Source organism: Lichenostomus cassidix, chromosome 9, assembly GCF_008360975.1.
Source record: "Lichenostomus cassidix isolate B80296 chromosome 9, HeHo_3.0, whole genome shotgun sequence".
Classification (NCBI taxonomy): domain Eukaryota; kingdom Metazoa; phylum Chordata; class Aves; order Passeriformes; family Meliphagidae; genus Lichenostomus; species Lichenostomus cassidix.
In genome coordinates, this window is record NC_139490.1 from 20,283,607 (window position 1) to 20,311,342 (window position 27,736).

At 42.5% G+C, this 27,736-nt stretch overlaps 1 protein-coding gene across 1 annotated transcript in view; it reads left to right on the plus strand.

Annotated features, from left to right (window-relative positions):
- The first annotated feature begins 1,312 nt into the window (after positions 1 to 1,312).
- The window catches only part of GPC1 (glypican 1), a 252,754-nt gene continuing 226,330 nt past the window's right edge, over positions 1,313 to 27,736 (plus strand). Inside the window, exon 1 of the mRNA XM_085069746.1 lies at positions 1,313 to 1,456. The gene's annotated coding sequence lies outside the window, so the exon portion shown is untranslated. The remainder of the gene's footprint in view (positions 1,457 to 27,736) is intronic.

Below are 27,736 nucleotides of genomic sequence, written 5' to 3' on the forward strand. Positions count from 1 at the left end.
AATAAAATTCAATATTATTCCTTTGGATTATTCAGGACTTTGCAAATGACTATCCAGGCTTAATGGCATTCTGTGACATGATGACAACAGGGGATGCTCCACAGACAGAAAGGGGAATTAGAAGTATGTGAGGTTAACTGAAATGATGCTGCTAGTAATAAGCCACTGGAACTAGACTGTCACTCATCCCCTCCTGCTGCTGGATCCTGATTATCCTGTCCGTTGTTCATATGCTTCTTCCACCAGTTTCAGTAAGACAAAGGTGTAAAAAAGATGGACAAAATGATCATATATTCAAAGAAAATATACTAAATACTGTAAATATAGGGTGTGACATGTCCCAGATTATGTATATGTCATGACATATAATTTTACTGCCAAATTATATGAGATGATCCAGGCTAATGCATTGTGAAATGACACAGCCTAACTAAAAGTGCCATTTGATGCAGAAAGATGCATTTAAAGAGCAATGTGGTGATTCCACCACGCATGATGACTTTTTACAGGGTATCCAGCCTGCTTGTGCTCAGAGTTGTGAAACTGCTGGACTCTCTCCTACTTTGGATTTCCTGGGGCTGTCTGCTTCACAGCTGCTAGCCTGTCTTGGTCTGGCTTATGGCTGTGAGTTGGTGCTTCATCTCACTGGTCTTTGACAGGGTGACATGTTTCAACTGAGTGCCAGAAGCCACTTGTGATCCATTACCATAATTAAGGTTGGATATACAGACTTTTTCCTGTGCAATTTTTTTTCTTTGCTTGTTTTTTCAAGCTCTTGAAAAAATGAGACAGTAGCTAATGTTTGCTGGGAGGTCATTCCCATTCCTTTCCCCCAGAAATTTGACTATCCATCTTCCTTCTGTGCATCCCTCACATGTTTTCTTTCCACCCCATAACTGCAGGCAACTGTGTTTTCCAAAACACAGCAGTGGAAACAGAGGAGAACAGAGCTGGAACAGAGCTTTGCCTGCAGAGGTAGAGCCCATCTCATGAAGCACTGCTAGAAACACATAGGACCACACACACACAAAAAGTAGAAGTGTCCACAGGAATCTGAATGGTTTAACAGCCGCAAAAAGCACCCAAATTGTTGTGTGCTACTTACCTGACTTCACTGCCAGGCTGTTTTTCTTGGTCTGGTACTTGGGGAGGTGAGCTACATGCACTGCAGATGTTCTGTCACATCATGCCTCTCAGGCAGCAACTAAAAGGAAAAAGACCATAGTGACATGTCCCAAAACAAACTTAACCAAGTTCTCTAAAGCCAAGTGAAAGTGGGATTCAAACTGGGTTTTTCTTCTGTGTACTTCAGGCCAACAGCAAGAACAAGGCTCCCCATCACATACAGGAAGGTGAAGCATTTGGGCAGCTTGGCAGAAACTCAAGAGAACAGAAGAATGAAGTGTATTTTTCTTGGTGAAGTTTTGAGATCCTTGTACGAAGTTTTGGATTTGAGGTGAGTCACTGGGGCTAAAAAGGAAGTCTTAACAGAGTTTTGAGCTCTGGTATTTTCCTAAGTGCTAACAGCCAGACAGCTTGGAAGAGGACTGTAAGTGGTACATGCTTACTGTGGGATGTTCAAGAGTCCTACATCTCTGCTGCTGTGTCCTCCAAAACATGAAAGATTACATATGGGAAAGTTAAAATTGTCAGCACATGTTTGCAACATGCAAGCAAATTGCCGTTCTGGCTCTGACTGACTACCTGAACATACATTGTTTGTGGGTAGTTTTCAATCAGCTGCTGTAAAGTTTTCATGCGGTTGGAGTTAGTTATGTGAGTGCTTTACACACTGACAGTGACCTAGGCCAGAACAATAATGTTTAGGGAATCATACAGTGAAAGTTGACAGTAATCCATACCTTGAAAATTTGTGTAGCAGGGCTGGAGACATTGGGCAGTACTCTGTACTCCCCATCCCACCTCTCTGCCTCCTGTGCTTAGGCCTGACACAGTGCAGGATCCCAGAGAAAGCCCTCCTTTTCCAGAGCCTCTCGGAAAGTGTTATGCAGAGCTAAATAAATGTCAGTGCTGGTTTAAATAAATTAACTGTATGTGGAAGAAAGAAACACAATCCTTGCTGTCAGGGACCAGTCTGGGGGTGCCAGGGAACATGCTGTAGCTGGGACACATCTGGGTGTCTCTAGCTGAAGCCTGACTACACTCAGGCTTGAAGCAGAGCCAGTAGGAGCTGCAAGACTGAGCTGACTCTGAGAGTGCTCCTGGGCTGTCCTTGCATTGCTGTGGTGAGCAGAGAGCTGCCAACAGCACTGACCTGAGCCTGGAAACTGAAGATACATAGCTGTGTGTAGTTGTATATCAATGGAAAAGAAAAACGGGGACTGCCATTACGGGTGGTGCTTTGCCTTTCCTCCTTCAAATCTCTTTGGCTTTATCTGTTACTGATCTGTAGGAAATAGGAGCCAATGAAGTCTTGGTATTTCCTTCACAGGAAATACCAGGATTTTAATTTCCAGCTATGGCCATGAGAATGATTCTGCCTGCTGCAGTGTGAGAGAAGCCCTGCAGCTCCCATCTGCATTGGGGTGGCAGGGACATGGTGCAGGTCTTTGACCAACAGTGGAGGGAGGCTGAGTGGCCATTGGGCTGGGCCTGCAGACTCCCTTAGTTTGGGTGCCAAGAAGGTGCCCTGCCAGGCAGTAGTTCGAGTCTGACTTGTGTCATGGGCTTTTTGCCTGTAATTGCTGCTTCTAAGATGTTAAATTAAGCCTTTTTTCATACTACCAAATGACAGAGCTACTGCCCTTCCATTTTTCAGTAAGTCTACTTCCTATACTTCCCAAATTATTACTGGGGATTGCCTAAATCTGTGGCTCATGTGGGAGAGAGGTGTTTAAGTATGTCTTTTAATGGATTTACTGTCATTTACTTACACAGTCCATTGTTGCTGTAGACATCAACAGCACTGATCTGTGTACACAATGTTGAGTGAAAAAGGCACAGTTGTCTCCAAGTCTTCACAATTGCTGCATTGACCAATCTGTACTGGAGGATATTATAGGCTGGAGCAAGGGAGGGGAGTAAGTCTTTTTGAACTCTTTTTTTAAGCAGTTACTTCCACTGAAGTTTGAGGACAGGGTAAAGTCTCCCTAAATTACTAATTCTGCTCTGGTAGGGAAAATTTATGTGCTGCTTGTGACTTTAAAGGTAAGTGTCTCCTTGGCTAATGGTGCACTTCAGCAAGATAGAGCCTAGTCAATGTTGGTTGAAAAATGGAGAAGTTTTCATGTTTCCTTCATACCTTCCTAAAGGATTCTTCCTTTAAATTTTGCTCTTAAACTCTTGCTTCATTAACATGCAGTTAATCACTTGGCAATTAATTTAGCAGACATCTGTCATTTTGCATATTTTGTAATGTAGTAAGAGTTGCAGCAATTGGATGAGACCATTTGCCAGTGAGTCTGAGATAATATGATGGTGTCAGAAAAACAAACAGAGACTGCACTTTCATCCTTGAGAGGAACCTTTCAAGTGCATCCAAGAATTCCACAGGGCAAACGCCAAGTCTCTGCATCTGTGTCTCCAAGCTATACTCAAACTTTCTTCCATTTCTTTTTGCCTCTGGGGATCCAGTAGCCACAGTGTGTCTGAACTGATCGCTTACCACCAGCATCATCTGTATTTTGGATATCTTTGATATCTTTGGCTCATCCCTTCCAGCAACATCTGAGGCAAGATTCTAATTAAGGACTGTTGTCTCGTCTCTTGGAGGTTAGTATTCTTGTACTTCTGTGGCCTCTGCTTTGAGATCCCTGACTAATGTCAAGGACTGAGCAAATTACTCAGAGCTCCTTGTCAGAGATGTTCCTTTTCAAAAGTTTAATTAGCAGAGAATAACACAGTTTGAAATAAATGTAGCCAAACCAAGAGCCAGCTCGTGTGAAGGGCTTAGCTTGTTAGCAGTAAGGCTCTTAGGACTATATCTCTTTTTGAATTGTGCAAGCTTAAGATAGGTTGGAGAACTCCACAATCAATGAGTCCCAAAACTGCTTTTACACACACCTGCAGACAAGCTAAAAATACAGAACATCTGGTATGTGTGTATGCATGTATAAAATGAGCTTTTTTTTATTTTTCCTTTGCACTGAGTGCTGCTATGTGGGCTAAACCAACATGATGTTGCTAGTGTACTTTAGAACTAAATCAGTCCAAAAGTGTGATTAATTCTTTGATCATGGAGACTTACAAGCTGTTCTGTAGGACTCCAGAATTCTCATGTCTGGAACAGGGACTACATATGTATTTTTATTGTTACCTTGTGATGCAGCAGGAATTATTGTTTGAATCCCTTCAAGCATTCACAAACCTCAGTGGAGCTTATAAGAAAAGTTTAAAACAGATAAAAGAAAGTGCTTCTTTATGCAGTGGGTGGTGAACTTCTGGATCTTGTGGCCATAACTGTAGAGGCAGATGGTATGAGCAGGTGCAAAAAGGGATTAGACATTCATTGAACAAGAGTCTAGAAATGGACACTAAGAGGACTCAGCAATATGCCCTGCGTATTGCTATGCACCCTACCTCCTTGGTACAACAGCTCTGGGGCAGTAAAAAGTAAACAGAGAGCAGAGGGTGACCAGGTTGACAGGCTCTCAACAGTTTATCCTGTAGCCACTGAGTTAGGATGCTGGGCCTGAGGAACTATCGGTCTGACTCAGGAAGCAGTTCCTAAATCCTCATGTTCATATAACTTGTACTTGAGCAGTGCAAGTTGTCAGGTTCAGCCTTGGCTCTAGAGGCCTATTCCTTGTCAAATCTGCAATCAGAAGGGGCCTCTCTCCAATTGCCCTCTTGCTAGCACAGGGAGCACAGGCTGTTTCAGAACTCGGTTGAGATGTGTTGGCGATTCTCCCTAGGGAAAATGGTTACCTTGACTTTTCCAAAGCAGCTATACTTCATCATGCAAATAGCAAGGATCATTTCTCACCAAGCCTCTTACTTTCAGAGGTAATATATCTCTAGCCATTTCCATTAGTTCATTGTCCTTCCCCAGCACTGTCCTTTGGCTCAGTTGCTTGGCTTCAGAGTGAGGCAAGATGGATCTGAGTGGCATTTGGCTAACATGCTCTGAAACACTCAGTTCATCTGAAAGTGTCTGCAAGTACCAGCTATTTCTACAGCCACCTCAGATGCAACTAACAGGACAAATCAAGGGCAATAAAAGCCTAAGCAAAGGGCTCTTTTTCCCTTATGCTGAGTCAATACATGGAATTTATGAGACCCACATCTTGGAGTTCATTTCTCCTCTTGAATCCCTTCAGTGCTGAAAAACACTGCTTGTTTTGAATGAGAATTTTCTTTTTGCATTCCCATCGCTTTACACTCCACGTTCCATGGTATCCATTTCTGATGTCTGTTTTCACAGAGCTTGTGCAGTCAGAAATCTCTGTTTGGGGCCAGATCATCAGCTGACAGGCATGTGCTGCTCAGGTTCCACTGAAGTTATATTGACATTCTTTGGCTATAGAGAGCTGGGGCAGTATCTGTGAGAACACAATGTAGAGTGCATCATATTTCTTTTGCTGGTTCAATGCTTGGAAGAAATCCAGCCAAAAAACCAATGTGGATTAAAAATGGAAACCTCTTCTCCAGCCCTCTCTGCAGGCTGGCTTAGTGATGACATGAATTAACTGGGCATGCCTTTTGCTTAGTACAGGGCAAACATCTCCTCACATGCAACTTTGTGTTAAAATGTGAAAAATTAGAGTTGATGCTGTCTTCTTATGACCCTGTCACCCCAGCTGAATGTACTTTATCAGAGACAGCACCTTTTAGGTGACTGTACCCCAATAAAATTCTCACAGGCTTTCCTTCTTTTCCATTAGCTTGCTCTGTTGCATTGATTTCATCATTTGTGAAGTGCAGATCGAAGGCATCTCAGCACATCTAACACACAATGCAGACCATTAAGAAATGTGAAAGAGAAAACAGCCAGTCCATACACAAACCCAGTGTAATAAACCCAAGAACCTGGCACAAAAGCAAACCCAGTAACTGTCAGAGAAACCACTAGCATAGTAAAAGGGCGCTTCAGATATTTAGAAAGTGCTGTTCCTAAAGCCTATTTAGGCACAAAGCATTCTTGTCACACTTTGCAACAGCTGTGATTAAAAACTATTTGAGGGTAAATGTGTTTTCTGGTATTTATCAGTGGGTCATTAACCTTAACAATATCAACATTTCAATTGTCAGCAAGATTAAAAAAGCCCATTATAGCAAAATGAGCACATTGTATGTAGAGATATTGGAGTGCTGATGAATTACTAGCTCTGCTCAGATATAGACTTCAATAAAGGTACAGCCTTCAGTGCAGTGAGAAATAGAGGATGAATTAATTGTTGTGTGAAATATAATGCTGAAGAGTTAGAAGCAAACCAAATGAGATGGTTTAGCACATGGAAGGACTTAGAAGTTTTATCCACTAAACAAAGAATACACATAAGCTTTTAGTTTTTGTAGGTGAGGGCAGTAATGGTGGGGCAGATCTGAGTAATGAAGTCTGGGGGTTCAGGCCCTTATTTATATACAGATGGGAGAAGGAGCCCAGGCAGGAAACAGGCTGATTCCACACACAGGACCAGCAGAGGGACATGGAAACAGCAGTGGGTATCAAAGAGGATATCTGTCCATGGTATACAGAGGTAGAAGGGGGACCTGAACCTTGCAGTGACGAGATCTTTACCGTCCTTTGAGTGACAGAGCCATGACAAGGAAGGAGCTTGTCACGGAAGCTTAGGAAGGAGCTCATTCTTGCATCACAGGGCCACATCTCCACTTGACACTTGCCTCCTGTGTGAGGGACTCCGCAGGATGCAGAGGCAGCAAATGCTTGTGCACTGCAAGGCAAGAAGGGCCAGGAAACAAAGGTCATGCCCCAAACCAAGCCCCCCAATGGTTTTTGCTCTCTAGTACGGTTTTTAAGTTATAAAAGTAAAGATATAACAGGAGCCTTTTCAGAAAGGTTTTTTTGTTGCTCTCTTTTCCCTCTGCTGGTTATTTTTCTAAGTGTGTGTGCACATGAGAATATTCTTAGGGGCTCATTTATTCCTGTCAGATAACTTTCATTACTGTAATAAAATTTCACTGTCTGACAGCTTTTATTTCTGGATTCTGAGTTGTCATGCTTTTCTGAGGTTTCCCTCTGACCTCTAGGATGTGTAAGGTGAGGGAGAGACATGTCTAGCATTTGTGGATGTTTTAGAAATACCAGAATTCAAAAAGCCTGGCAGTTCCTGTCTGGTAGATCTAATTTCAAGCTCCAGTAAGACCATGGAAAGGAACTGAAGGTCAGCCCAGAAGGCAGCACTAGGAGCAGGTTGATGCTCTTTAAAGTGAAGCCTCAGTGCAGAGATGACCAAAAAGGTCAGCCACACCTGACAATTACAGATCCTCCAAAAACAGGTGGAGGTCTGACACCCAGCAGACTCCTCTTCCTTTTTATATTTTCCTTCCGTCTGCTCTCAAGATAGGCACCCAGTCCCTTCTGCAACAGCAAAGACAGACTTGTTCTGCTAAGGAAACTTCAGGGACAGAGACAGGTTGGTACAAAGTTCTGTTCTTGTGCAGGGAGGGCTGAAATACTTATTTTGGGGATTTCCAAATGAAAACAAAAGCATATGCCAACCTTCTGCAAGGTGTCCTGCAGATGTGTAGTAGGTCTGATGCTTTTTAAGCAGCTACTGTGTAGGATTTGCCCTACCATAATCTGGCTACATGTTCAACACTTTCCTGGCCGTTCTGGTGAGTCCCTGGAGAGGAGTGTGTGGATATGCAAGGACACATGGCTCCTGTGTGGGGGCTGTTTGTGCAATCCAGCCAGCTGGAGCTAGAGCTCCATGGAGCTGCTTCTCCCACTCCAGCCATGCCTGCAAACCTCAAACAAGTAGCCAGTGCTCAGAGTAAATGCACAAAAGTGTCCCTACATAGAGTGATGCCTGCTTCCCCTTTCCTGCTCTCTTCCTGTAGCAGGCCCTGTTAGAAAGGGGGACAGATCTCTCCTTTTCCAGTCACAGAGGTTTCCATGTGAGACTGCTCGTGTATCTTGCACAGCACTCACTGCAAAGTCGTAAACATGTGCCCTGTACTGGGCTATAAGGATGAAACCTGACCTGAAAACTGGGTTGTTGAGAATGAAGACTTGGCTTGATACGAATCTGGTTTCTGGTCAAATCTTATGCATAAAATTTAATTTTGAAATATTTTGGAATTCATAAGTGTCTTTTGGCTGCTTTTGGCAGAAGGGAAAGAAACAATTAGAAGTAAAAGTAGGGGGCTGATGAAGATGATATCTAGTGAAAAGTAGCACAGTCATATGAGATCCACTCTTGCCTAAAATGTTTTCTATAAACATATTTCTATTAGTGGCATTTGAAAGCAGACACAATGCCAGAGTGGACTTGGTATGGATGATGCTCAAGATGAAGGAAAGATAGAGCAGAAAGGATAGGCACCAGAAAGATTATCTAAATGCCACTGAATAAGAATCTGCTTGGAAAAAAACTAACATAGAGGACATCTGGGAGGAAAAATAGCTCCAGACACAGAGATTCAGTGGCATGGAGGGAAATATATGTGCAGCCCAAAAATGATGGTGGGCAGCAAGTGAGCTTGCAGTGCAATGAAGAGTGGCAGGTGGAAAGGTCAGGCAGTGGTCAGGTCTGGAAACATGAATGACATGTCATCAGAGCACAGAGACAGCAGCCTGTCTCCAGGTGTGCCCAGGAGGGAGAGCAGCAGCTATAGGAATGGGAATAGGGCAAAATGTAGGCAACTCAGAGCAATGCCAAAGACAGGAACAATTAACGGGATTGAAATCTATCTTTATATTTAAAGAATTGAAGTCTATCTCTATAGTTAAAGAATAAAGATAGAAAAATGGTATCTGGCTTTCACACTAATTTTCAAATGTAAAGAGAACTGTTTAGACTCTCCTGCCCTACACCTTTGTAAATGCAGGATAATGTTTGGAGCTTGGGCATAGCCACAGATTCCCCAAAAAGGCATGGTATCAATGCCAGCACCAGCTATAAATGAAGCTAGAGGATACAACTTTTTACGTTAAGAGAGATCCATCATTTCCAAAGATTATCGGCCAAATTCTACTCTCTTCACATCTCTGTGCTTCAACTATGGTAAATTGAGGTATTAAATGAGCCATTCTGATTTATAACAGACAAAACCCTTGATGAAGGCACCATTCAAAGCAATTAAAAAGATTGAACAATTAACAGTATGGATAATTGAGAGTGTAGTGTCTGATTGATTTATATATAAATGCGTAATTATCTGTCAAAACATTTATTGTTAGCAATACAATATTCATGGCATAGCATTGATAATGTTCTGCAAACTACCTGCTATTCAAACAGTGCCCATTTATCACCTGGCAAGATCCATTGAATCATATCTCATTAAATAGTTTCAAAATATTGTTCAGTGTCCTCCATGATGTCTGAATATCTATTGTCAAATATTCCACTAGCTTTGCTCTTTGCACATCTTGAGTTACTGAAATTAGATTGCTTGATCCTAATGACTGCTGATCTACCAATAGAAATGACTGAGGGGATCTGATATATGCAAATGTGAACACTGAACAGTTTTCTGGAAACAAAACCTATTTTAAGGAATACATTTAACAAGTACCTTGGGAAAAGTCATCTTCTCATATTTCTCTTGCTATTTTTAGTTGACTTGAAACAGAGAGGAAGAAATACAAGAAAAGATAATCGGGAGGTGTGAAACCGAGTTCCTCTGTGACTATGTTTTATAAATATTTGATATAACCCTGTGCCTGAATAGAGCTTTGTCTGGGGGAATCAGGCAGCAGATGTTTGGCCTTACCTGATAGCTACTTTGGCAACACATTTTACTTCCCTGTTGTGTGTGACATGGTGCAGAGGCCATGTTTTGTATTTATAGTCTTGTGGGGCATCCAGACCAGATCCAAAACCTGCAGAAGTGATGGGAAGACTTGCACTGACACAGTTGGCTCTGGTTCAGCCTTGCTCTTTCCCTGAGCAAGGAAGGAACAAATGCTGTGTTTGCCATGTGACTATTAGATGAAAAATACTGCTGCTCATCTTTATCATCTTCCAAATAGTAGAGTGCCATCCCTACTGTAATATCATGTTACTATATTAAGACTAAAAACTTAGGAGAGGTTTAAACTTACATCTGTATGTTTTCAAAGTAAACATGGAAATCTGATCATTTTAACTAGAATGTAGTTTCTGTAGCAGCTACTAAAATATTTGTATTGCTTTTGCATTCCCAGGTTTGAACTAATATTGTTTTAAGTACTCTGTGTTCATAGCTGAGCCGGTTGTTCTTGCAAAGAGCTCTGCAGTGCCAAAGAACATTTCTTAGTGCTATTTGTTAGTGTCTGCTGGCTAGTTAAGCACCACTGCAGATGTATGCTAGCCTGAATTTGCTAGAACTTAACCTCCAGAAGTAAATCCCTGCTATAAACAAAACTTGGCCAAAATAGTTGCTCACAATGATCTATAGGCTAGTGAGGAGAGCAGTAGGGAGAGGAGAGATTTCAATATCACAAATGCAGAGTGGAAGTGGTGTTTCACCAATGTTTAAATACCTTGACACGGGAGCTGTCATTTGACAACAATTTGACCACAATACATTGTACTCACACACCTGTGTGCCATACTGTACCCTAGCAAAAGACAAAAATTCCTGAGCACTTTTCTGGCTATTCCTCCTAGAGCCTTAGCCTGCTTATGGTCTTGTGTGGGTTGTAACTTTAAAAGGAAGAGCTGGCAGCAAATGAGCCGGAGTCACTTGCAGGTTTTTTTCCTCAGAAAGCCTTCTGACCTTGAAAAGCCTTAAAGCTGCATTCCTCATGAAAAATAACTTCTACTTAGTGCTGAGCACGTGTATTGTTGCACAGACAAATAGACAAATAACAATGTGAGTACGTGCCTTGATCATTTATCCTCCTCAGAGGGCCATAAACCATGAGTAAATGCAACAAAAGCAGAAGATTAATAGTGGCTGCATAATGCTTTGCATTTTTCATAATGATTCTCTACAGATAGAATCAGTAAGTGTCACTAATTGGTAGGCACTTGTTCTGCAGGGGGGCCCTATCCTCCCCCTGGTGGGGTTGGAGGCCAGTGGCCGGTCCTGGTGTGGGGAGAGCAGGAGCAACCTCCTCGGGAGCTGAACGAGCTGGGCTTTTCCAGGCGCCGTAACTCAGCTGAGGGCTGTGCAGTGCAGAGAGAGCCTGGCAGCCGCGCACAGCTCTGCCAGCCTGGCCGTGCAGGGCAGCTCTGCAAACCCACTGGTGGCTGTTCAGGCTTGAGGAGAAAGGGTAGGTTGGCCCCAAGCCAGCTGCTGAATTTAACATGTATTCGGCTGAATGACTGGGCTGGCATAATAATATAATCCTGCAGTGTCCCGCTGATCTCCTTCAGATCTTGTTGGTTTGTTGGCTGCCCCTGATCCTTGTTCCCTGTGGATGCAGGGGTGCTGTGTGGGAAGCTGCTGGAAAGATTACCTACCCAGTGTTGTCCAAACGCTGTCCAAAGCTGCAAGTCCAGGCAGGAGTATCCATCCTGAATGTTGTGAAGGGCTGTACTGGCCCAGGAAAAACACTTTCATCAAACTTTTATCAAATTTGCTTTGTTGCTTGAATTGATTTTTTTTTTGTAAGTCTTACATAAAGAATGAGAGCATATTGTGTCTATTCTAATACTCTAACTCTGAAATTAGAGATCTGCATGTTTCCAGTATTATGCCAAGTAGAGGTACCCAGGCTTCCTCCCTGGAACGGTGCTGTGTTTGGGCAGGAAGCTCTGCCAATGCAGCTGTGCTGCTCCCAGTGCCCAGGCAGATTTGGCTCTTTCTGTGCAGTCTGGGTGTAGCGTATGGGCTCAGGGAGTGACCATACAATTGGTGCTCCGAGAGGCAAGCTGGTACCACACCCAGCACTGCAGAGGCCTCCCTCAGACCTCCCACACTGAGATGATGATGGGTCCAAAAGCCATGAGCTCTGCTTTGCGTTGGCCGCCTGACTTCTGAAATTGCCACACACACATTGCAAGGCTGTTCCTGTTGCCAGCTCTCTGAAATGTAAAGCTCAATGATTTGGGCTATGCAGCCAGAATTTCCCCAAGTGAACTCAGAGAATGTCATCTTACACAGATTTATCTAAAAAGCTGCCTGGTGATGGGGACCTTCTTATCTTTCCCCAAATCCAGAATACCCACATTGTACATACTTGCTCACATTCTCCATAACAGCATTTAGTGTCTTCCTGCTCTCATGTAACTCCAGGGTCTGCCCTGCTCCAGTCTGAGAATGCCACTGGAATGGCATCTCCTCTACAAAAGAGAGGATGTGGGACTGATGGAGACACAGAGGGGAAGGGTATATGTGGCTTGTCGACCTCTTTCTGTCTGCACCCCCCTAAAGGAAGTGGACTTGGTCCCTTTGTCTTCTCCCCACTCCTAATTAAAAGCTGCTCTTAGCTTCCTGTGCCCTATAGAAACCTCAATTGTCTGTTGTCTCCAAGAAGGCAGGAAAATAGCAAAAGCAGCTTGTTAAGCAAGGTAAGGCTCAGAGGAGCATCACTCCACAAATGGCTCTGGCAGAGGACAAGCCCACTAGGGAAAAGCTGTCAGTGCTTTAAGTGCCTCTGCTGACCAGGCATGTGCTCTTTTACTTGTTGTTTTACCTACTGCTGATCCTCTTCATCTCTCCCCCTTTTCTCTTTTGGCTATTGGTACATTTGTCTCTGTGCAGTGCCTTGAACACAATATGTTTTCAGTCTGGCTTCTTGGCACTGCTGTAACAAAGGTATTTCTGTTACTAAGAGCAGTCAAATAAAATCCAGCAGTCTTGGGATGTGAACATTTGTGGTCAGTCTCAAAACCAAAACCAAAGTAGCAGCTTTGTTCTTTTCAGGCAGATCATCAATTACGGCCAAAATCGGTAACGTGTCAGTATGACTTACTGACTCCAGGCTGCTTTTTAAAAAGCGTCCAAGATACATAGACCATTACTTGACATGATATAGATATTTGTACAACATTTACCTTACAATTATTGAGAAGTTTCTGAACTCTCTGGGATGTCTAACTTCAGAGTTCCCTCAGTTTACTATTTATTTATAGCAGCAGCAAGCAAACCACTATTGCTTATGCAAGGCAAAGATTTGTAAGAAAAGAAAGCAGAATATCATGAAATCCCATCCACTTAAGGAGAGTCACTGCCTGAATGAGAATGACCAGAGCCTTCATTACTAAGCTGTGCCATCAGGTGCTTTTGGGGTAATTGGAGATTATCACCTCTGGAAGAACTGCCTCTGAAAGGAGAGCCTGGCTGCCAGACAGGCATCTCTATAGGGGAAGGAGCTTCCCTGCAAGAAACCAAGGAACAGATGCTCTTCCCTCCATGCTGCAATGTGTGGTAATGAAAAGGGGCAGGGCTTTTAGCAGAGCTGTCCTGGTACACCAAACGTGCATTTGATGTTCAGTGGCCTGACACAAGTGGAAAAGGAGGGCTTGGATGGGAGACGTCTGAAAAGGCCTTAGCTGAGGCCACCAATGCAGCATGGATCAGAGCTGGAGTATACTGCTGAAAAAAAAGCTCCCTACAAAACCCTGCTACATTTTTATTCAATGTCTCATATTCTGTTATTTACTGGTGCCTTCTGTAATTTGCACCACTACATGTTGGGACTTGCCAAAAATGAAAGAAGAGCTTGAGAGAGCAGATTTCAACTATTGTGTCGTATCCAGGCAAGTTTCCTTGACAGGAACTTTTCAAAATTTCTGGACCTGACTGTTTTACTCATTTATCTTGAGAACAGTTCACCAGTGTCTGTGTACCTGCTGCAGATCCAGGGGAATGAGAACCTTCCTCTCCATGTTGCTTGTTAAAACTGTACCTCTGTGAGATAAGAGCTGCATCTTTACAGTTAAAATAATCTTTTGCCAATGGAATTTCTGTACTCTTTCTGAAAATCCCTGCCTACAAATATGGATCTCTAAGAAGGGGATATCTGAATCCTCCTTTAGGCATAAGCATAGTAGGCTCTTTTTTAGGTAACATTCTGTGGGGGTCAAGGAAACAGCCATTATCCTATGGTTTTAATTTGCCATGTGTCAAAGCTCTGGAGAGTCAAGCTGGCTGCTGCTGTCATTGATGGGAAAGAATTTCAGACATTGCAGGGTGATAAATCAGAAATGATACCTCATAGGTAAATGAGTCCCCAAAACTATGTGAACCCGAATATTCATGTGGTAACTCATTGGCAATCAGGAATTGACCTAAAAGGGTCAGCTGGTTGGGCTTGTTATGCAATTGGAATCAGCTGGGTGGGACTGGCAGAGGATTTGTCTTCTGAGGTTTGTTTTCATTACTGCATGATAGAATGCACCTGGAGCAGGAGTGGTCTTTGTCTGGCAACTGGGAGAATAGACCACACCTGAAAACTCTGCCTTAATTTTTTTAGCTGGGATGGCAGTGCTGCATAGCAGACCAAGATGAAGGGAAGGCTTGAGGCTGTGGTTCCAGCCACACATTCCTGGGAATTCAGGGGTGAGTCTTTTCTGTAATCTGTCCTTGTCTGACTCAAGGAGAAGTGATTTATAAGAGCAGTATCATGGGGATTTTTGTGGCAGAGTGTGCACTGTACTCTGAAGGTGTTTTGTTGTCTAAAGAGGGCTTTTTCAAAAGTGTATTTTTAATCTCTAATTAAAACATGGCTGAAAGTAAATCTCTAGAAGTAAAAGTAGGATTAAAACTTATTTAGATTTTATGAAGTAATTAGAATGGCATTTATAAAGCCTGTGGCCAGATCAAAAATGCAGTTTTATCCAAAGCACATCTGCTGTATCTTTTCTTATTAAAGCACTTTGACCTTCTACTGTGAACAACAGAAGGTTTGGCAGGTGATATGATGGCTCTAATCACAAAAAAGTAGGAGAGAGTTGCAATAACCCTGGAGTTCATGGAGTTTTGCTTCCAGAGAGCTTGTTATGATTTCCACTTGTCCCTATAAAAACTTTGCACTGAGGGCAGATTTTGTGTGAGCTCAGAAAGAAAGCAACCTAAATGGTCATGTAAGCATATCCCTTTTCCTCCGTGGCTGACCTGGGCTTAGGCTTATCCTAAATGTACCTATTTTAACCCATTTTTATCTAATTATCTCCTTTATCTAGGTTAGACATGAAAAAAAACTTATATACTTGAAAACTTGTTTTATTTTTTTTCCTATCAAAGATACTACATTTCCCCACTAACTTTGCCTTGTTAAGATCCTCCCCAAAACACCACAGTGGCTATGAACACAGTTATTTCACGTTATCTGATAGTTGGCCAAAGCCAGCGTTAGCTTGTTGCTAAATGATGCCAGAGGTAGTCCCTGCATCTCCTGTCTGCAATGTCATCCCAAAATGCAGTTGTCAGTGGAAGTTGGTCACCTGGATCTGTGAGAGCAGCAGATGGAATCACAGGAGCTGGAAGGGCAGCAGTTCCATTAGATGGTGGACAGGCTTCTGTGAATCTTCTTTAGAGCCTGTGAAGAACAGGAGATGATTTTTGTGTTTGGGTTTTAGCATCAAAGCTTGGTGGGGGGTGGGTTTGCTTCCAGCTGTCTGCAACAGAGATCTCATGCTTTTGCTGATTTTCTTCTCTGCCTCTGTTCTGGCACATAGACCAGCTGTGAGTAAAGATAGAAATTTGCATCCTCATGTTAGAAAATTAAGTACCTCCAGTAAAGCAAAGAAAAAGTATGTGGAGATAGGTGCACAGGAGAGATTCTTGAGCAGAACAGTCACAGGTGAGGTATCCTGTACCCTGGCACAGGGCATGGGGCTTCTTCCCCCTCTGTTTGTCTGTGTGTTGCCAACACAGTTGCAATTATGAGTATGTGTTCTAATCTTTCCTTTACAGTTCAGATCTTTAGTAATGACCGCTCTCCACTCCATGGACATACCTAGAATTTCCTTTTAAAACCTCATAGTCTCTGAAAGGAATGAAAAGCTATCCTGACAAATCAGATCTTTGATAGAATATTGCCAGTGGGAAACCCCACCACTGTAAGCCACATCAGAAGAAAACATGGATGGTTTTCAAAAGAAAATGTGGATTTTATTTTGTTTCTTTAAAGATATTGAACTAAGTGGGAGCCTATATGATGTGGTACTAAGTCATTGCAATCAGGAAGATGTACTGATTTTATTTCTTCTGTATTTTTTTATGCAAAGCTTCTTAAAAGAGAGCTTTGCTTGGCAGCTTAGCTTTCCATGGAAATGGGGTGTGGTAACAGTACAAAGTTTCCTTGTCTTTTCCAAGTATTTCTCTGGCCCAGGGGGTCAAGTGCAGGCCTTAGACAAAAACACATACTCACCCTTGTCAAGCCATGGAGGATGGAGCCCAGCTGTGAGTGTGGGAGTTGCTTCTGCTGCAGAGTCCTCTGCTAAAGGTAAGGGAGAGAGACTGCTGCTGCTCAAAAGCTCCAGAGATTACAAAAAATTGGCTTTTCTTTTAAACAGTTGAGTCTGATTTGACTGCTGGTACATTTTCATTCATTACCCTATGCTACAGGAAATGGCATGTCTTGCATTCACACTGGAATAAAGATCTGTGTAGAGATGCCTCAAGAAGGGTCTCCCATGCAGCTGTACTCACCTGAAGCATGAAGATACTCTCAGTTCTTGCCCTGCAGGTACAGGCTAGCCAAAACACACCTCTCCAGGCCTTTGCCTGAGCTAAGGCAGCAGAAGCTCAACCTGCAGTTAAAACTGTTGTTGGTCATGCAGTGAGACTGCTCGATGGTGCCTTTGACTGTTATTACAGCAGTAGGAAATCAGAGGGACTAAGCACATCTACTGCAGGGGGTGGTTTGGTTTCTGTCATCTGCTTGATTCCTGTTGTTGTCCAGCCTCCTGTCACCTTTTACTGAGAAATGTCTGAAGCTGTTCTGGCTACTTTTTTTTTTTTTGTAGTTACAGAATTAAGCAGAGTGGGACCTCCTCCACTGCAGGTGTTTGTAGGAGCCAGGGTTGCAGAGATACTTGCGCTGCACAGAGATGTCTCTGCTATCATGTTGGAGATTTCAGCACAGCCCCGTGCTTGGGCCAGCTGCTCTGTGTAGTTCCAGGTGCTGTCAGGTTGTGCCCAGGCAGGAGTACCCCTGAGCAGTGCCCTGGTGTGGGGTGGTGCCCATTCCCCAAAGCTGCACACATGGATAGCAGTTGCCTCTTCAAGGGTACTGCTTAGGCGGCAGCAGCAGGGCTTAGCCACTCTGCTACCCTGAGAAATCCCATCTGGCAGTGGGATGAGCAAACAGAGGGTTTTACTATGTTGTTAATAGTTGTTGTAAATGAAACAGCCTGCTGGAGAACTTAAAATTCAGGTCCTTGTATTTAAAAGAAAATTCTTTCATTTTATTCTTCTGTAGTCAAGCAAGTCAAAATAGTCCCCGCCCTGCTCTCTGCCTTCCAGGCTCTATGTGAATGGAGAGGGAAGGACAGAAACTGCTTGAAACACTCTAATGGCACCAAAACGTGACAGGACTGACTCTGTTTGAATCCTGTTTGAAGTCCTTCAGATCTATCATTGGCATGGCTTTCTACCATCTTCAGTCAGATCTAGCTGCAAGCACTGTTTTCCAACCCTCATCTGTAATTTAGGCACCACCACAAAGGATGCATGAAAGCAAAATAGGAGAGCTGTCCTTCTTCCAGAAGTGATTTCACATGTGTTTAATTACCATAAAGCATCAGAGAAAGGGTTTAATATGTCTCCAATACAAAGGTGCATTCAAAACACATCATGAGTCTGTGTTAACAGGTGACCACAGAGACATTGATCAGTGTTTGATTTCCTTTGCTGTTGTAGCAATGTGTTTCTGTGCTGCCCTGAATATATGGGTTTTTTTAACTCTTTTTTCCTTTTTTTTTTTTTTTATTTTCCTTTAGAGAATCATCCCAGGTATAGAGTCCTGAGTTATAAACACCTTAGATGGCAAATTCACCAGAATTGTGCTTCTTTCTTTGCTAATGCATTATCTTGTGAGTTGCTTTGTTTCTACCAAGACATGTGTCTGTCTTTGGAAAAGAACACACTGGCTTATTATTTTTTAAAAATTTTTGCTATTATTTCTTTAAAAATTAAGATGTTTTCAAAGGTGTAAACTGACTTGTCATCTTTCTGTGGCTTCATCAAAGAAATTAGGGCTATAATACTTACATGGCAAAATGGCAAGGATTAGACATCACTCTATTGAGATTACCATATTCTTCCAACAGCAAGACTTTCCAAGAATTTATTTTCATTCTGTGTATTGGGGCAGGTGCATAGGTGTGAAACAAATAAATAAAATGGAAGAAAGCTTCCATACATAGAGAATACATTCTGAGATGGTTATCTTGGACAAAGTGAATTCCTGTACAATCTCTGCAACTGCTGAATAAACCCAGCTGCAGAACCTTATAGAAGTTTTTAATCTCTCATTCTGTTTATGCTTTAATCAAAAACTTTCATTGCATATTCAGAGTTAATGTCTTATATAGCAGTGATACTGAATGTACAGCACCGTATGTTAAATCATTCATACAGGTTTAGAGATAGTTACCTTTAAAGGACAGTCTGGGTTTATTACAGCTTTGTTTAGCATCTGGAAGCAGCTTAGGGTGAAGGGAGTTTGTTTTGCCAGCAGCACTGTCATTAACATACAATCTGTTGGAAAATGTTTTGCTGTTCAAAAATAAATTCCAGCATATAGTTGTGGTGAAGTGGACCTGCATCATTTGTATGCATTCAAAGCTGTTCTCTTGATTATTGATTAAGGCACTGTTCTGTGAAAGTCAAGTATTCAACAGAGAACAGCCGTGCTTGCAGGGTTTCTTTCATCGGAGAAATACTATGGGATTTTTTCTCATTTACAAAGGTGAAACTGAGGCAGCACATGTTGACAGGGTTTTCATGGGTGGCCAGTGGGATCTACAGGATTAGATGGGAGAGCTGACTGTGTAAAAGCCAGAGAGAAACAGAAAGCTATTTGAAGGCCTTTTCTAAAGGTGTTAAAAATCAGCCCTTGCAGTTTTAGTAAACATGTCTGAGCTGGCCTGCAGAAAATGCATTTCCAGCTCAGACTGAAAATACCACCAAGGGCCCAGACAGAGGCTGATGTTGAGCCCAGCCAGTGCCTGAATAGGTAATGTAAAAGCATAAAGCTCTGTTGACAATGCTGAGGAGCACATTTCAGGCATATTTGGTGCTGTAAGTGCCTTCTGTGGATGCCCTTGCTGTGGGCAGAGATGCAGGCCTGCCTCTGGCCCCAGTCTGCTCCTGCAGCACTGAGTGTTTCAGCCCCACTGCACACAGAGGCTCCTGCAGGCTGCTGCAAACCCTTGTCCTTCCTGAGAGTGAGCAGCCCAGTTTTGCTATTGCTCTGTCCTCCAAATGATCCAAAGTTGTGGAAAAAATTGGGTGGATTTTTATTTTTTCTTTCACTCTGATTTCTCTCTACTACTGAAAAGGAAGGGAATATTATGAAAGCATATGTTTTTCATTTTGGGGGTGTCAAAATTACTCTAAAAAGTAGTTGCAAAGAGTATTTCATATTTCTGCCTTAAAAGTTAATCTTCTATATCTTCTTGCTTTTTTTAAACTGTAAAATACACATCATTGTATGGACCAAGATAAAATTTATTAGTTCTTATTTTTCCAAAGCTGCTTTTTTTTTTTTTAAGAAGTTGTGAGTTTTGTTTCTAATTAATTGGTAACTAACTAGTCTGCTGAGGCTTTAAATAATCAGCCAGACACCCCCCTCAAATCTCTTTACCTCATCTTTCAGCAAAGTCTGATCTATTCAAGTGAAAAAGCTCACTGGGTCCATGCAGTAGTCAGCCAGCAGGAAAGTCTTCCATCTCATATCCATGTGTGGATAGGGAAGCAGTGACTGGAGAGGACTGAGGGGATTCAATGTGGTCTGCTGTGTCTCAGAAACACTGTTTTCCTTGGAAGGAAGTATTTCTGCTGCTTGTCTTGCCAGGGAAATGCATCCATTTAGTAAATCGTGGCAAATCCTCGATGTCTTGCATTAATGACAAACAAACAGACCAACATCAGCAGGCCCTGGGAAATGGGAGATGACAGCCAGCCAGGCTGGGTTGGGGTACACAACGAAGACAAGGCTCTTGTGTAACCGGAGCACGTGAGCCAGCATTATTCCACTGTGCAGTGAATTGCCTGGTCACTGCACAGAGCTCCCCACATGTTGTTTATCCTTCCCCTGGCCCATGGATGGGATTGTCTTGTAATCAGTGACAGACGCGAGGATGGTTTTGTGTCTCTTGATCTTGGAGGGACCACAATGGAAGGAGAGGGGTGTGCATCATTTCTGCAGTGAGACAGACGATGGTTAAGCTGGATGGCTAAAACAAGATCCAGCCCAGGCATACTGTTGACAGCACTCGGGAAAATTCCCAGGGACAGATTCCAGCTAACCCTGGTGCAGCCTCCCCGCCATAACTGCAAATCTAGCTGTTAGCAGCTTGAGATGTGTGCAGAGCACCGAGCTCTCCTGTCTACTTTGTTTTTCTTCAGATGTTTATTTTAAATAGCCCTTTCCTCTTATACGTGTTTGGTTCCACATGTTTCTGTGTTAAAGTCAACATAAGGTTCCAAATAAATTCCTGATGCAACTGTGAGAGTTTCACTGGACTTAGTGACAACTGTGCTGAGCTACAGAGGGTGGTGACTTCATTGGAAACCACAGCAGGAGGAGGAGGAAGCTTGGATGGAAAAAGGCGGTCTGGTTTTGAATTCTTCTCATGTAGGCTTAGGGTTGAGTATCCAGAGATCCCAAGAACACTTAATCCACATTAATTTCTAATGTGAATTATTTCAAATGAAGGAATCTAAACTTTGGAAATGCAGTTTCATAATATGTTATGACTCTTCATTTTTGTTGTTTTCTTTTTATAAGTGTTTAGACAGTGTGCTTAATTTACTTAATGAAGTACCCATAGTATTGTGTACCACAGTCTCTCAAAACCTTAAAAGAAAGGTGGTACATGTTTACACGCACATTATACATGACATTTCTGCTGCTGGGGGCTAAGCATGAAAACGTGTGTTTTGTTAAGGCATGATTTTTATTCATAGGATTTGTGGAATTCTTTCCAGGTGTTACTCTTCCCTGAGCTTATAGTTGTTGAATTTCAAATATTGGCAATCGATGACAGAGCCTTTAAATTATTTTCAAGGTCAATCTGTGCTCTTTCTCCTGGGAAATCCCTCAAAAGAGTTTTCAGGCTATAATCTCCAAAGATGAGAATCCATTGGTTTTAATGGAGTTGAGTCAGCAGGGAACTTGCCTGTTGGATTTGGCAGAGCAATGGAGACAGCCTGATGGCAGTTGCTTCTGTTGTTGTCCCTGCAGAGGGGAATGAGGACATGGATAATCCCCTTCAAAAAGGACTGGGACTCTCTCTGGATTCCCCATACAGAATTTCAGAATGAGTTTCATGTTGCATCTGTATTTCTCTGTAGCAAAAAAAAAAAAAGTAGCTGAAGTCTGGATGACTGAAGTTGCTTAAAAAAATGTATTTACACAGAATCAGTGGTTGGGACTCAGCAACAGAACATGAGTAGGAAATCAGGTGTCAGCAGTAACTTGCTATAACATGCAGTGGATTGGGTGGAATGCTGCATCAAGGCTGCCTCTGGTTCCCACTTAGGCTATTTTAAATGGCTCAGGTGTATTTGCACTGTCCTGTAGCACTGACACAGCCTCACGCTCCTGCTCCTTATCCAAGCAGGGTTTGCACACTGGGATTGATCAATGCCTTGGGATCCTGTGTCACAGAATCGTTCTGTCCCTGCTGCAGCAACTCTGTATGTCAGAAACAGCATTTTAAATATGTATTATTCTGCTTTAATACTGACAGGTTTCTAGGGCCCTCTGTATACCCATGCCTTCCTCTTGAGGCGGAATACAGTGAACTTGGTTGTATCTCTTTATGAAGTACTCCAACTTAATCCTATACAACTGTTATGAAATAAAACTAGACGACAGTCCAGTTTAACACTCCTGCATACATATGTCAGTTTCTACCTCTAGGAACCCAGATACATGTTTTGCATATAGTTTACATATAGATGTGTACACAAAATCACACATGCACTTTGTATGGAGAGTTTGTGGATATCCACGCTGTGGGTGTGTTTGCCTGTATAACATTCTTGCAAAAATAAATCAGAATATATTTTGCATATATTTATTCTGTAATACTGGTCAGTTTTAAGAAGGATAAACCCTGCCAAAATTACCTCACAAGATATCTGGAAAAGATGTCTTTTAAATAACTTCAGTGTCCCACAAGATTTGTAGAAAAGCCAAATGAAGTGGTGACGTCACACCAGTGATCCAGAATATTGCAAATACCAGGTCTAATCTCCATATTCTGCAGTTAATAGGAACACAATCACACATGCTTTCCATGCACATATGTGTGAACTCCTCCAAACTTCATTCTGAAGACTCAGACATGGCTGTGTGGAGCTTCTGCAGCTTCACTTTGTTTTCTTTTGAACACTGAGAGGGTTTAAATGATCTTTGTCTACTTGAACTGAAATAAATTATGTTTTTCCTCAGTCCCTAAATGCTTATAGACAGCAAACTGATAACCCTTCTTGTAGGAGGGACAGGGCAAAAGAGCAAACAGCGCTTGCCTCATGTTCATGTGAACTAACTGCTGCTGTACAATCCCATGAAAACACTTAAGCCAGTAACCCCAACCCCTATTAATCTTTCATGCCACCAGCAGCATAAAGGTGCAGCAAAACAGCAACTGCAACTTGAGGGCATGGCCAGTGGCTTTATGTGAGTGAAAGGAGGTAGGTGCAGTAATTCTTCTGCTGCCTAGAAATTATTTGTGCCAAATATATTTGCATTATTTTTTTTTTTTAAATCCAGGAAAAAAGTAAGATTTTGGGGCTTTTAAAAAGCTGCCTTACTTCTCCTTTTTATCCCAACCTAAGAATATTGACTTGCTCCAGTCAGAGGCTGGGAGTTGTGTATGTTTATTGCTGCATTTTCTGATAAGCTAAATCCACTAATGGTAGGTAACACTGAGAGAAAATTAAACACGACTTCTGTGAGAAATTTAAACTCTAGCCACTGACTATATTAGCAAACACTGAATGATAATAGGCTCCTGTGCTAAAGCATCAATTAAGCTTTCAGTAAGTAGTGTTTATTGTAAATCAGGACCACAATTTTATAATGGAAAAGTACATGAGGATGTTTTTAATTAATAGAATAATGTAGTTATGCCTTAAATGAAAAAACATATTTGCATATGTTTACTTTTATAGGAGAAAGTAAGTAAAGTAAGTTTGAACAAGTGTGTTCAAGAGAAAGGGAGGCTTTTGTATGAACAGGCAAACAAAATTCCTCTAAAAATTCTAATTTGTTGAGTTACTGAATGACTGTTAGAGAGCAGAGTCTGGTAAGCACTTAGATGAAACCTTCCCATAAGGAGGAAGGAGGAGAAAACAGATGCCCATTTGACTAGAAGCGTGAAAAGTGTGTACAGGGGGTCAGAGACTGTCAGGACAGAGAAGAAGATGAGATGCATGGTCTACCAAGACACACCACCTGTCTGAAGCAGCAGAACAGATTGTAAAGCACTGGTGGGGGGGAGAAAGACATGCTAATACTTAGTACTTTAAACGAAGAGTATGGTGTAAGGAGCCAACGTAACAGGGAAGTCAAGCAACTGGGGAGAAAAGGTGAAGTGTTTGACAGCTACTTTGTTCAGCTTAACAGAGACAGAGTGAAATGAGAGCTTTACACAGGGGCAGTGCTGCTGAGCTCAGAGGGCTTGTCACAGCTCAGCAGTGCCCATCCTGCACGGGTCCATCAGCAGCAGTGGGAATGTGATCACTCAGGGGCCCTGCTTCTGCCATGAAGGCAGTACCCTGCAAAATACTGTATTTTGGGCTCTCTACCTTCAGGCTTTGGTTCAAACATTAAAGTGGTAGGTGTTTGGAAGGCTCCGGTCTCTCTCAAGCTGGTCTGTGTTCACATTACATTTAGGAGTACATCTCCAAAGCAGGAGATTTAGTTTTTAATCCATGTGCTGAGAAGTACAGAACACCTAGTTGGTAGCTGAGCAGCCTTGCTGAGCTTGCGTGGAGACCTGCCTCTAATGAGAGCTGTGCTAGGGAGGAGGAAGGGCAAACTCCAGCCAAGCCTCCCCTGCCACGGAAGCATCGATCATCTGTTGCACAAACCACAGTGACAGCACTGCCTGGGGACAGGAGAGGAATTTAGGGATATTGCTTCTTCTTTTCTGGTTGTTTAAATGTACCCGTGAGTCTGGTAATTTTTGTTGTACAACAAAGATCTGGGATTGCGGATGACTCCACATTCTTTAAAGGTTCTTTTCTCTGAAATTCCTGGTGCCAACTCTTTACTCTAACTCCAGTTTGAGTCAGCCTTGCCTGACTGACTGAGGAGCTAGCTGATAGCCAGGATGAACTTTATGTCTGTTTAAATGCTTGTGGCTTTGGTGTATAATGTAATACAATGCTGTCCTCTGGGACATCGTGGGAAAATGTAAAAAGCAATTCCATACGCATGTTTACAATATTAGAAGGGCAGCTTGATCAGGTTGGGCAGGCTTGGATTCTTTTTATAGTAGGACAAGTAAAACAAGACTGTTTTTCAAACTCTGTGGATTAAGGATTTCTTTCACATGAGTAAATATTTATGGAAGTTATATTTAATGGTTTCTTCCCTGCAGAAGGATAGCTTATTTTATTTTTTAATGAGGCTTCTACAAACTGAGATAGCTTGACCCAACTTTCTCCTCATTTAACCGTGTGTACCAGAGTAAACAAAATTCCAAAATCAACTTCAGTTCTGGTAGTCTCAATTGCCTAAAATAATTTATAAGGATACTTATGTAGATATTCTTCAATTACACACCTGACTTTTGTTATATAAAGTAAAATTGCATGTTCCCTGTATGCAACAGAAAATACTTTCCCAGAAGTTGCCTAGACAAGACCAACTGCCATTTTACCATTCTTAAGGAAAGGATGATGCTCAAGTGTTTCTTTTGCCAGATTATTAGTGATTTATAGGGGACAGTGTAACTTCAGGCACCTGAACTTTAGGGTGACTAAAGGTCAGCCATGATTCCAGAATGGCACATGGCAGACTGTGTCCCTGCAAAGGCATCAGGCTCTGGTCCCAGAGCCTTTTTCACATCTGTGAGAGTCCCCTCCACAGGAGGACCTCAGCTACGGCCTCACATTCTCCCTGCCAGGAGGCAGTTTGCAGAGCAGTGTGATCTTGATCCTTTAAATTGTCCCAAGGTACAAGCACATGGACCCTGTCTCAGGGAAAACATGAAGAAAAGTGGCATGTGGAGGAAATACAGCCAAGTTTGAGCTGTGCTCTCTCAGAGGGAACAGAAATAAGTCACCAGATCCTCACACACTCGTTTCCCTGGTCATAAACAGTGAAATTAGACATTCGTCTGGAGACAAGAAAGAAAAAGCGATCCTCAGTGCCCTGGGCATGGGACCATTCTGGTTCTGAAAAGCTTTAAGAGGTTCCTCTTCATTCAGTCCCAGTTACTTCTGCCTATCTGAACATAAACTTCTGCAGCCTCTTCCCAGGCTTCTTGTTCCTGAAACAAAGCCGTTTCCATTTAGAGCCCTCCAAGCTCCATCCACCATAAGCTTTTCTTTGACCTGCTGGGTGTGGACAGTTTCCCCAGAGCACACTGTCCTGCCCACCCTCCCTTTACCAGACATGGCCAACAATTAAGCTAATTAAGCTATATGCAGGATTAAGTCTATAGGGCCAGAGTCACAAAAGGACTTTGGTGTTTGAAATGGGAATTAAGCTGATTATCAGCATATCACTCTCATTATACAGTCTTTGAAACCTTCATAGCCTTGTGCTTGTGCACATTTCCTCTCGGAAAGTTCCTGTGTGCTCAGAGAAGGGAACAGAATTCCCTTTATGCTCTTCCCTCAGTGAGAACTGCCCCAGGGTGAGTCCTGGGCTGGGGGTAGCCAGCCCCCACCTCACCCATCCAGTCCTTAGGGATCCATGAAAAGCTATCTTGCCCACATCCCTGCAATAGGCTCTCCTTGCTCCATGTCGTAGGAAAGGCTGTTTGAACAGTCTCGTTTCACACCTTTATGTACGAAGTCGTCAGAGAACAAAAGACATTTCTGTTTGGAAAGGCTCACAGAGCTTTTCTTTCATGTGTGACAGATGCTTTCAGAATCCGTTTGAGGGAATCTGCATAATTGATACACAACACCAGTGACCCAGCCTGAATGACTTAAAGTCTATTTTCATCTCGGGTGGTTCAGAAGCAGCCAGTGGAATTTGTAAGGCTCCATTAAGATGTTCAGGTCTTCAGGCTCTCTAGCAATGGGGACCATGTGAATACCTGAGGACAAATACCCTGGGTTTCATTAGCAAGATAAAATCCGCAGGGTGAAACATGGGAAATCAAATGCAATAAGGAAGTGATTGTGAGCTGGTTATGCATAATGTCAGCCACAGCAGGCTGAGGAATAATGAAAGGAGGGAAAAATGATGAGCTCTAAACTGCAACAATTGCCCTGTGAGCCTTGACTGCTGCAAGACATTTCCTTCCCTCTGTCAGTCCTAGAAAGGCTTAGCAAGCTTTTTAATAAAAAGCCAACATGGAAATTTTTTTGACAATGTACACTGTTCAAAGTGTTGTTTCTGTCAGTTGCATGCTGTACTACTAACCCTCTTTGGATTTTTGTCTTCATCACGTACAAAAGCTCATCCCAAAATGAGGAGAACTCAGGTGGGTTAGTTTCCTCTCATAGGACAGAAAGTGCTTGAATTGCTAAGGCTGTGAGCTTGGTGATTCTGGTCATGACTTTTGAGGAGGCTAAAAGTTTCCCAAGGATAAGATCTAGGTATACACTGTATTTCATTTTAAAGACATTTTGCATATCATTACTTTGCTTATTAGTGGTTCACTCTTTTATTCTCTGATTATTTTTTTCTCTTTCCCTAAACCCCATGAATTACTATAGTGACCATGCTTTGGTTTCCAGGGTATGTAGGACTGCAGCCCTCATGGAGTTCTGCTTGGGGTCCACAGCAAGGTCTGGCCTTCCAGAGGGTCCCCAATAGTAGAGACTTCCGCAATGTTCAGTAGGGGCTGAGTGGTCTGAAAGTAATACATCCAAAATCATACAATACTCATTTCCAAAAAAGTGGTTTTATCCCATGTTCAGCTCCCTCAGCCACCACAAATCATGGGCTCTATTGCTCTCTGTGTCACTATGCTCCATTTAAATTTGGGATAAAGTGTAGTATTTCTTCACCTGCCAGGAACACCAGCTTTGCTCTGATGACTTTATGTTCTAAAATAATGATCAATATAAGCACTTATTTTCTCCAACCTCCCCGTGCAGTTTCTGGTGTCTCTGCATGAATGGCTCATGTTGGGCACCCTCGAGAGATGGGCTGCAAGACCAGCTGGCTTGGATTGAGCATGGAAGGTCCCAAGTCCCTGAACACACTGTGGAAGTGTGGCAGTCATACCTGTTCTCTGTCAAGTATCTGTGTGGTGAGCAGTGCCAGTCTCCAAGACATTTGTTCCCTTTCCCACTGTAGTTACAATAGTGTTTGCAAATATATTTGTAGATTTTCTTCTCTTTCAGT